We start from the raw sequence: 11,848 nt of genomic DNA, 5'->3' as shown, positions 1-11,848 counted from the left end.
CAGCAGAGGTATGTTGAGAACTTGGGAACAGTGACAACTGTGAAGAAGTGGGAATATCTCTGGAGCTCCTAGGAAAGGCCTCTAAGTTGGGGAGGGGGCGACTGGGGCCAGGGCTTCTCCAAAAGCTCATATAGGAGATTTTAGCTGTGGATGTGGGGACGTGTATGTGAGTCTGCCACAAAGCACTCTCCAATCGGCCCTCTCTGCACTGCTTTGTTTCAGAATAGACCATCTTGGAATAACCGATTGCTTCTGTTTGAGGTCAATGTAGGGGACTATCGGGAGGGTATAAGGAAATAAAATCTCTTCTTACAATTTCCCCCTAATACAGTTTTAAATATCCCCTTAAAAGAAACACATATTAAGTGATTATCCTTCAAAGAAATTTGTCTTCAACTCCTGTGTAATTCCTTCAAAGATATTTTATAAACATCGCTCCTTTAGAGGCAAATAGATTTTGGATATGAGTGTTTCCTGCAAATAATGATGGGAATGCACAAATGTTTATCCTTCCTTGAAATGCTACCCACGTTGCTATATGAATTTTCTTTTATTTCTCTCCAAATAATCGTTCTGTTCCGAAGTAATATTCATTGCTACTCCTGCAATTATTTCTAACTTTCCACCAGATTGTCCTGTACCTTTCAGGTGACCTTACTTTGGGTGAGGAAACACATTAAAATATCATATGTTGAATCAGGCTGTCTGTTTTGGCACCGTCTTCTATGGTTCAGTGTTAACCCCCTGTTTCAGCTGCACCTGGTGCATTGGAATGCAGTCAAATTTGAAAGCTTTGAGGATGCAGCACTGGAAGAAAATGGCTTGGCAGTGATAGGGGTGTTTTTAAAGGTAAAAGAAAACCCTTACCAACTTTAAATGATGTGTTGTATTCTAGGATGAAAAGATATAACCTTGCACTCTAAGCTGTAAGCATATTGGGATAAAAATAAATCATAGTTAAATGACAAGATTGTGGTGAATATATTTTAAATGGTATAAAAATGCACAGCCCAATAGAAAAGTTGCTAACCACATGTGGCACTTGAGTGTAGAACCATTTCTATTATTAATTAGTGTAATTTTCAATGGAAGAACTGATCTTTAAAACAAACAGGGGCGCATTTCCCTCAGGCACCTGACCTCTTTCGCGAACAGTCTGCTCATTTTTTCCTGTGTCTAATTTGACACAGTGATGTTTGTAATATTCTAAATTACCAGTTTAAATGTTGCTTACATTGCTTGGTTTGTTTTTATCTAATTGCCAGGTGGTTAATTTTAATTTACTTTCTATAGCGAGATGTCAGTTGTTTTTCATATTTTCTCATTTGTTGTTCTTTAGCTAGGCAAACATCATCAAGGCCTACAGAAATTGGTGGATACTTTGCCATCAATTAAGCATAAGGTAATGTTTTCCCCTTGAATCACCTGAAATACATGTTATTTCCAGCTCTGAGTGGAGACACTGGCAAGGCACTCGCAGGTGGGAAGTGTCCCTAAAGTGAACTGTGCTCAGGGTCTCCCTGAAAGCTGCCCTAGACGACAACTCACCATTATGATGCTGGCATTGACATGCCCTGGCGCTGGGAGGCCTCGCCAGGGGCAGAAGGGATTCCCGGGGTGGGCACCAGCCGCTGTGGTTTGGCTGCCATGCCCCTGAGCACTGGGGACTCGGGGGCACAGCGCTGGCCCCTTGTCTGCCCCTTTCATTGGTCTCCTGGGAGCACTCAGAGCAGCTGTGTGCCTCTTACCCCCTGCCTTCCAGAAGAGATGTTTGGCAATCACTTCACTTGTCCAGCTTTGAGGAGCCATCGCTGTGCCCTTCAGGGTGGGTACCTCTGTCCAACCCCCAGGTTAACTGTTCAGCATCCAGCATCCAAAGGGGCTGCTTCCTGGAAGTCCATGCATTCTCCCCTTCTCCCTCCCCCACCCTTTGCCCCTCTTAGCCCAGGGCCCTGGCTCCTCTCAATTTGCATTGCAATGTAGAAGGGAGGATTCTACTAGGCTCTCTGGAAAAAGAGAGGCCTAAGCCTCCTTTTTATGCACCAGCTGCCATGACTTAGCCAAAGTGCAGAGACCACCCGCCCCAAGTTCACTAGAGTGGGGGGTGACGTTGGCTTCTGCTGGGCACTGCTTGGGTCTGTCCTAAGTTGCCCAGAGGGGCTGGAGCTCCTCCCGGCCAGTGCGGTGCCCAAACACCCCTCCAGCCCGCTGCTGAGTGGCTTCAGCCACTAACTGGTGACTGCGTGACCTCTTCCCTTGGCCAGGACACCGTTGTGGAGTTTGGGTCGTTCGACCCTTCCTGTCTGATGCCCACCTGCCCCGATTACTGGACCTACTCGGGTCCCTGACGACCCCGCCGCTCCTCTGAGTCCGTCACCTGGATCATTAAGAAGCAGCCGGTGGAGGTTGACCATGACCAGGTACGTTCTTTCCACATTTCTGCATCAGGAAATTCCAGTCTGCACCTGTCAGACTAGGCTCGGCTCAAACTTGGGCAGCACCTGAAACATCTTGTCATGCTTATACATTTTTATTAAAATTCGCAAACATCTTAATTTGAATATGAGTTAGGAAATGCTTCAGATTAACTAGAGGGAAGAGTTAAAACAGGAAACAAGGTTTTTATTTTTACTTCCATATTTGACAATGATAGATTGTTTTAGGCATTTTTTTTTTACATAAATATGAATCTCTATGTAACAAGTTCTTTTTAAATGGAAGAATGAAGGCTGGGAATGGCTGTGTTTAAAAACCTTTTAAAATCCTCAAGGGAATCTTTCTCTGGAATCTCAGGATAAAAACAGAATCCAGCAATGTCTGTCCAGAAATTTTATATTAAGTCAATTCTTTTGAAGTTAAAGTTTATTTTTTTCCTTAGAAACTACATTTAGGAGGAGGTGATTAACATTTCAATGCCCCAAATCCTGTGTAATTCAGAATATAACTAAACTACAGTAATGCTTATACTTGCCATAAGGGACTTTTATTAATTACAAAGTATTGTCACAAAAACAAAAGATTTCAAAATCTTTTTTATGAAACTAGGTACCAATAACCTGTGGTACCAACACCCTTCAAAGATTGGACCAAAAAATAGATAAACTACAGACTGAAGACTGCACAGGAAAATCTTTTTTTTTTTTTTTAAAGATTTATTTATTTATACAAGAACCAGGGTACAGGCCAGATGCATGGGAGGGTGAGAGGATTCACCAGAGACAGAGTGGGGAACAGAACAGGCAGACTGACTGAAATACACTGCTGAGGGGAGCAACGGGCAAGACAGGCGAGGTCTGCGGTGCCATGTGGGATTCTCACTGGCCGGCCGGGATTGAACCGGCGCTGCAGAGGCTGCGGACAGCTTCACAGTGCAGCGCTCAACTGCCTGCGCCACTAGGGAGGCCCACAGAAAATCTTTTAAAACCTCCAGGAATGGAGGAAACTTTGTAAACTACAGGTTGTATCAAAACCAGGTGTCATAAAGAAAGCAACTATTAAATAAAACCTCATAATTTTTCAAAATGCTGTGATGAAAACCATCAAAATCAAATGACAAAATACAGAGTATGACTGCCTGTAGGTCTGGGCTTGGTGACCTATACATTCAGTTTGTTACACTGCTTCATATTTTATTTTATTATTTATTTATATATATTTTACATCATTGTTCATTTTTAAACAATGTTTGCCCCCCCACCCACCCCTCAGGTGTAGTCCTCATAGAATTTCCTTCACCCATTTACCCGTGCACTATCACCACATTAAAATGGACATAACACTGAAAAATAAAGTACAAAATCCATAAATGAGAGGGTCAGTGGCCCATGTGATGACTTCCCAAATAAAATTTCAACAAAGAAAGCTCAGTAAGAAAAAGATGTTACAAAACAGGGACGGGAAAAGCACAAGGGACTATGGTGATGGTACACAGGTGAACTGGTGGTGGGAATTTCATGGGGACTATGACCGAGATGAGAAAGCATGCATTGTACAAAAATGAAGAATGATGTAAAAATATATAAAAAAGGGGAAAAAAAGACGTTAGCTGTTATCTATAATCCTGATTGCCTATACTCTTACCACTCATTGCTAATCATTGTTTGAGTAAATTCTTCCAGTCATTCGTGTATACAGATACATAAAACCTTGTCTTTTATCTATACAAATGTATAGATAAAATTATTTTAAAGAAAATTTGGAATCATTCTGTACATAACATTTTGCTGTTCTATTCACTCAGTGATGTGTGGAACATTTTATAGGTGATAAACTTGATCTTCAATATCATTTTTAATGGCTATGTGCTAGTTCATTTTATGGGGCTAATATAAATTACTACTGGTATTTGGGCTATTTCTAATTTTTTTCAGCTAGCTGAATAAAAATATATCTTACTTACTCGGATGTATTTCTAGTGAATGAGAGTATATGACTTGCACGTACAGTCACTGTATTGGTCCAGTCCTGCCTCTGAGGCCTTACTTGGCCTGAAGTTTTTTTTTAGGAATTTCTTTAAATTATCATTATTATTTTAGATTTCTTTATTCATGCATACATGAGCCGGGGTACAGGCCAGATGTGCGGGAGGATGAGAGGATTCACCAGAGACAGAGCTGGGAACAGAACAGGCAGACTGACGAAATACACTGCTGAGGGGAGCAGCAGGCGAGAAAGGAGAGGTCTGGCACGCCATGTGGGACCCTCGCTGGCCGGCCAGCCAGGATTGAACCTGCGCTGTAGAGGCTGTGGACACCTTCACAGCGCTGCACTCAACCGCCTGTGCCACCAGGGGTGGCCCATTGGCCTGAAGTTTTTGATCCAAACAAATCTTCACAGGCTTGCCCGCTGTGCCCTGGCTGTCCTTTACAGCGGGCCTTATTGAGTGACGGGAAATGGCATGAACAGATTTTCTGGCTGGCCTGAAGTCAAGTGTTCCAAAACAGAAAGCTAAGGGGCTATTGATTGATGCTATTGCCACGGTAGCCAACAAGCCCTTGATCTTCGATTGTTCCTTTTGTGTTGAGCCTCACTGTCCAAATATGTTAGCCACCAGCCACAGGAGGCCATTTAAAATGAAACAGAAGTACATTAGAATTAGAGATTCAGTTCCTCAGTCACTCTGGTCGTCTTTCTGGCAGCTATATGTAACTTGTAGCTGCTGTCATGAACATGCAGAGGACATTTCCATCATCATGGAATTTTCTCCTGGACAGTGATGGTGGGGGGTTGATACATTCACATAAATTGCTACAGTGCCCAGGTGCAGTGAGCAATAAAGACTATATTGTGTATGGTAATGACTCAACTAAATTAAAAAAAAAAACACAAATCATTTTTTCAGTTCTTTCTTCTGTTATTCTGTAGCTGGCTATTTTGCCCATGGAAAGCTGAGGTTCCTGAGAATTGAAAAGGAAGTAACTCATTCTTGGCCAACACCTAAGCTAGTATGTGGGGGACAAGCCTACCACCCCCACCCAGTCTTTGGATCCAAGGGGCCCACTGGTTTCACCACCTCCTGCTGCTTTTTTCTCCATACAAGCCCCCTCCACCTTAGTTCCCGTCCACAGGTGAACGTGTTCTCCCCAAAAATCACTTCTCCGGATCCAGTGTTTCAGAGTTGTAAAAATGAAAGTAATTTATTCTTGGTGTAAAGCTGTTTTTCCACTGACATTATTTATGTTTCCTATTTCTATTTCTAGCTTGAGCAGTTTCGGACCCTGCTTTTCACTTCTGAGGGGGAGAAAGAGAAAAAAATGGTTGACAACTTCCGCCCTCTGCAGCCCCTCATGAACCGCACTGTCCGTTCGTCCTTCCGTCACGATTACGTGCTGAATATACAAGTGAAACCCAAGCCCTCGGCCAGCCAAGTGACCCCCTAAGTTAACGCACATCAAGGCAGTATTTTGCTTTTGTACATACTAGCTTTTCAAAAAATTAACTAGACTATTCTAAGTGCCTGCATTTAATAATAATTTATAGATAAGCATTTCTGGGTACGGCAGTGCTCCCTCATCGAGGAATGCTGGTGAATAAACAAATTCTTGTTTTTATTGATGATGTATATCACCCGAAGAGGCCAACAAGACACACAGGTTTTTGTTACAGCAATTTGTTGGTAATTGTAATGTCTTAATGTCTGATGTTTTGAGCTGTGCTTTTGTGTTTGTCAATTAGTGGTTCTATAGAGTTATAAGTAGAGATGATGATGATTAAAGTATTTAACAATTGGGACGGCACCTCAGAAGGCAAGCCTTTCGGAGACAGCCTTAAGGCCCAGACTGGTACATCCTGGCTGAAGCCTGGCCATGATTTTAGGTATATTTTACTCACCTTAAAGGACTGGTCACATAGAAAGCCTATGCAGAACATTTTCAAGAAAATGCTTACAGTGCCTAGGATTTAAAATTGTTTCAGGATGTGTTCACAGAAATATTTTTCAAAAGACTAGTAATATATTAGTCTATAATTTCTAGTATTAATATGCATTATCTGTATTCCGTTTCATAGAATATGATAATATTTTCTACCATGACAGTACTGTCTTGGATTCCCTTCAAAACTTTCTGAACTTTATTAGTCAAGGTTCTGTGCATGGCAGGTGATCAATGTGTCCCCAAATTGATACAGTGGGTTAGAAGACTTTTGCTACAGTAATAGGGAATAATACTTGTCAGATTAGGAAAAAATCTAGATAATTCTATGTATTTTGAGGAATCCATGCCACTGTTGCCTTGTCTGTAAGTATCCTGGAATGTTTCTACTTGCCTATAAGCCTGTGTTCAGACTCATTACATAAACTAGCATTATTTTTTCATTAATATCTAGTCATCTGGTAGCCTGCAAGGCAATGTTGACAGGATATACTTAACACTACTCAACTTTGCACTGGAAAACGTTAAGATGGTAAGTTTTTATGTTCAGGTTCCCTCCACTATCTGAAAGTAAAGTGTTCCTGTTTGGCAGAATTTGGTAGGTTATTTTTGGGATCTAGGAATACTCAATTTTTTGTCCATATAAATTAATAGTAATAGCATTCCCAGATTCTACCCCCACCCCAATAACCTACCAAATCCTACCAAACAGGAATGTTCTACTTTCAGATAGCAGAGGAAACCTGTAGTGTTTATTACCACAATTAAATGATAAACCTAGTAGGAAATAAAAACAGAATTGGAGTGTGCAATTTCGGGGGGATAGCTCTTCTCTAAAGAGTAGGGGAGGGTGAAGGCATTTGCTTTGAGAGTACATGCCTTCTCTGGAAAAGGGATGCCCTGGGAAATGAATAAAATTCTTAAAAAGATAAATGTGGGGAAGTTTATGTTAACTTCATATAACTGATCTGTCTCAAACCACAGTTAGCTTTAAAGAGGGTAAGCACACAAGAGATGCATTTTCCTGGGCACACAGGCTTCCCTCTAGGTCTCTTGCAAACTCTTAGTGCAAAATTCTGTTGCAGTGAGACTTCAAAATTGGAGAGCTTAGTGTAGACACCCTCCTTGCCAGAACATCTTTGAGATACACGGGCTGTATTTACAGGGTGTGCTCCGGTTTGCTTCCCCTGATTTACTTAGACCAGGTATTCTGATTTAATTATTAACAGCACCCCTTTCATTCTGAACCATGTTCTAGCTTGCATGGTAATTCTTGGTCACCTTCTCTGCAGAGGTTATGGAAACCGCCTTGGGGATTTCCTCAATGACTTAGTCATATGACAAGGGGTGCCCTGGCTACTGATACACCCTAGCACTTTTTACAAAAGTGGTTTTCCTTGTACTTTCTGAGACATGAAGGGGAATATGAACTTGAGATCTGTCAAAGGGCTTGAGAAAGAATTTCCTATTGAAATTGCTGCTCATCTTCATTCAATATTAGATTAATAAAACCCTTTCTTTATAATATTCATATTTGTCAAATGACTTTCTTTCTGTTAGTTGTCTTGAATATATGAGATGTCTGTAAAATTCTCAAGACATCCTTTAACGTAGAGGTCAGAAAGTGACTGGAGGGCCTCCCTGGTGGCCTAGGGGTTAAGTGTCATGCGCTATCAGCTATCAACGGTGTGGCCTGAGTTCGATCCCTGGCCAGGGAGGTGACCCACATGGCACAGCAGACCTATCTTGGCTCCCCGCTGCTCCCCTCAGCAGTGTATTTCAGTCAGTCTGCCTGTTCTGCTCCCCGCTCTGTCTCTGGTGAATCCTCTCACCCCCATCACCTCTGGCCTACACCCCAGTTCTTGTATGCATAAATAAATAAAAATAAATCTTTAATTTTTTTTTCCAAAATGACTGGAGTACTCATCAGGGATGAATTAGAGAAGGTGAGATGGAAAGAATCAGCTTCTCCTCAGCGCCCCTCCTTCTTTTGAGCCAGTACACGATTTGGTGACCAGTATGTCACCAGGGCTTCCCCAGAGCTACATGACTTAGGGGTAAAGGTGGCTACTGTAAAGCCAGGCATCCACCTGCAAAAAGTGGAGGACACTAAATCTGCAGCTCCCCAGCCTCTAGAACTCTGAGAAATAAACTGCTATAGCATATTGTTATGGCAGCTCAGACTGACTAAGGCACTTGTGCCTATGTAAATTTTAACAAATCTTCTGATTTTACCACCTTCAGGAACATCACTTGGGTTTGGTATATGGGTGGGGATATCTCTCTACCTTCATTCCTTCTCAAAACATTGTTTCTGCTGTTGCTCTACGTCTATCACTAGAGAAAAGAATCAGTAATATGAAGTATCGCTGGATAGTTCTGTACTCCAACAAAATCTTTGAAGCTGGTGTATCAATACAGATTTGCATGCACTTTTCATGTTAATATGCAACCATAAGTGTCTCATTTTGCTATATTAAACTATAGCTATAATCTGGAAAATATATGAAACCTGCAGCATAGCAATGAGGGCTGGAAAGGGTTGGAGAGGATTTGAGACCCCACCATATGTCCTTGAATAAATCTGGTGACTAACACTGGAATATTAATGATAGGTAAGAAAGGAAATGTTCTTCCCTGAGAATTTATGCAGGAATCCCACCACCACTGCCCTATCAGAGCAAGAAAGAGCCAAATTAATGGAAAGGCTAACAACCTGGCCTTCAGAGAGTAGACATCTTTTCCTTTGCTCTCCCTTTATGCTTGCAATCAATGAGAAATACATTTATGGATCAGTCTTTTGTCATTTTATAATAACTGATACTAGATTTTGATATAAGTAAGATATTTTCTTTAAATTTTTAAAAGGTAATCGACCATTTTCTAATGACACTATAAAATAAAAACTTAGGCATTTTCCATGGGTGGGGGATAAACTGAAATATACATTCTTGAGAATGTAGATGCTGTATTTAGTAGATGCTGTATTTTAGGAACCAACAAAAATAGAAAATATATCTTACAATGCAGAATAAGGATAACTGTTATATTTACTGGAGCATCACAGTAGAATGTATCTTCACATGAAATTTTACATACCTTATTTTTATCTTACGATTTATCAAATTCAAATGATGGTAACTATAGTTTGGAAATGGAACTGGTTTTTTAGAATAACTTCTGTAATGAAATTGTCTTGAACAATTTCAGCTTGTTCATGAAAATGAACTCAGCGGTTATTGTTGAAGATAAATATTTAACTCCTATGAATGGAAATTTTGCATTCATTTCTAAATCATAAGAAAGTAGATTCTAAATCTGTCTTTTTTTTTTTTTTAATTAGGAGTATCTTCCTAAAAGACTTTCTTACTTACTGTTCTAAGGTGGAAGTCTGGTGTAAGTCATAAGAAAGGTTACAGGGACTCAAAAACTGATGTTTTCAGAATGGAAGCAGATTCTCAGCATCAATCCTGGTCAGAGGAAACAGTAACACAGTGACATGTGCAACTACATATTTTTCTCTCTTTGTTTCAAAAATCCAAATGTTCTATTTAACATCAGAATCATCCAGTGTCATTTTTTTCGTTCCTGGTTTTCAAGCAACGAGGTGGGATTGGGGAACTGAATTCATGAAGAGGCAGCTTGGTGGTGAGGAAAACTCTGATGTGGCCCCGCTGGGAAGCTTTTGGACACTTGCGGTCATATTTGTGTTTTATGTAAATTATTCTGGTTTGTAAGATAAAGGATGAAAAAATAAAGCTGGACTATCACCATGAAGTGAAAAGTGAGGACTTCTCTAGCTAGGGGCTGAAGCTGCTAAGTCTCCACCTCCAAGGAGTTGAAAATTTAGTATTAGCAGCAGACTTGGGAAGGCAGCAAAGTGTTATAAACCTAGCATGATAGGTGTTACAAAAGGTAGAAGTCTTGTGCTAGCGGCACACTTAGGACAAGTACTTCACCCACTCTTGAGGGGTTTGGGGGGCTTTCACGGCAGTGATGATGGTGATGGTGATGATGATATAGTGGCTAATGTTTTGGGGACACTATTGCCAGGCTTATACCAACATATAGCATATGCATTTGGGAACTTGATTTCTCTCTCAACTTTCACAGATGAGAAAACTTACAACTAGACATTAAGGAATTTACACAAGAGCAGACAACCAAGGCTTGAGTTTCCTAGCTCACCCAACTCCAAAGTTATGACCCTCATTAATGATGCACTGAACTGGACTAGGTCAACTTGGAGATGTGTCACCGCAGCTGTGTCAGAGGGATTAGGGTAAGACTTTCTGCAGATTTTGGCTTCTGCTGAAACATTGCAAAGAGGTACTAGGGGAAGTAGGGAGAGTTTAATAATTGGGTAACTCAGTAATTTTTATTTGGAATAGAGGAATATTTTATTTGGAAGAGAGGAACATTTTCAGTTGCAGTTTGAGGGTAACATTGTTTCTTGGTCTTGTTCCTGGCCTTGTACATGTACATCACGGTCCTATCAGCAGGGCTGATATTTTACTTTGTCATTCCCTAGTCTGACTGCGCCTATTTAATTCCTCCTCACTTCTCACATCACGGTGATAGTCCAGCTTAATTTTCTCATCCTTTATCTTACAAACCAGAACAACTTACCTAAAGCACAAATATGACCACAAGTCTACTTAAAAGTTTTCAATCGTTCCCTGCTGCCCACAGAACTTTTTGCTCGTAAGCCCTCCTCCAGAATCTAGCCCAGCCCACCACTGCCGCTCCATTCTTTGATACTCTTGAGTTGCCCTTTAAATTCGATGGCCGAAATTCTCGTGGTTTCCACGAGGTTCCACATTGTTTCAGCTCTCTGTGCCTTCACAGCCGCTGATTGAGCTGCGATTCCATTCCCACCCTTTCCCTAGGTGAAAGCTATGTGCCTTCAAAACTCGGCGCAGGCGTCAGAGCGCTCTCCCGGACTCCGCAGTCGGACTGCGTTAAGGAAACAGACTTTCCGGTACCACATCTCCTCCTGTCCGTCCCGGGCTTGTCTGCCTCTAGATCGTGAGCTGCTTAGAGGAAGACAGGCACCCGGGCGGTCTGGGGAGTTAGGCTCGCCCGGAGCCGCGGTCCCTGTGAATGGAAGGGGGCGGGGTCTGGAGCTCCGTCTCGGGCGCTGATAGGTGGAGCCGACGAGGGAGGCGGAGCCTGGCGGGGAGCGCGCTGGGGCGCGGGACCGGGCGCGGGGAGTTTTCGTGAGTGGAGAGGGTAACGAGAGTGGCGGGTGACCCTGCCCTCTGGCCACCGGACCCCCCCAGCGCGGGGCGGCCGGGGGAGAGCCCCGAGAGGGGAGGATTTCCTCCAGGGAGCGGCAGGCGCCCCAGAGGGCCCCGCGGGAAGGAGACGTTCACCCGTGCAGGGCTTCGGAGGACGAGCCGCCTACTCGCTCCCCCCGCCGCCCGCGTTGGGCCGGCCCCGAGACCGGGTGGCATCTGCGCCTGCGGCGCGCCGCC

General features: G+C 42.5%; 1 long non-coding RNA gene across 1 annotated transcript; it reads left to right on the top strand.

Annotated features, from left to right (window-relative positions):
* The first annotated feature begins 582 nt into the window (after window positions 1–582).
* On the top strand, window positions 583–7,879 carry LOC119246316 (uncharacterized). Its single transcript, XR_005125488.2, has 4 exons — window positions 583–849; window positions 1,340–1,402; window positions 2,265–2,420; window positions 5,700–7,879. It is a non-coding gene; the product is annotated as an uncharacterized LOC119246316 (long non-coding RNA).
* The last annotated feature ends 3,969 nt before the right edge of the window (window positions 7,880–11,848 follow it).

The sequence above is a fragment of the Talpa occidentalis genome, unplaced genomic scaffold (assembly GCF_014898055.3).
Source record: "Talpa occidentalis isolate TD23 unplaced genomic scaffold, MPIMG_talOcc4v2.1 talOcc4.15, whole genome shotgun sequence".
Lineage (NCBI taxonomy): Eukaryota > Metazoa > Chordata > Mammalia > Eulipotyphla > Talpidae > Talpa > Talpa occidentalis.
The sequence above is the reverse complement of the archived record's forward strand: the minus strand, read 5'-3'. Positions and strand labels throughout refer to the sequence as shown.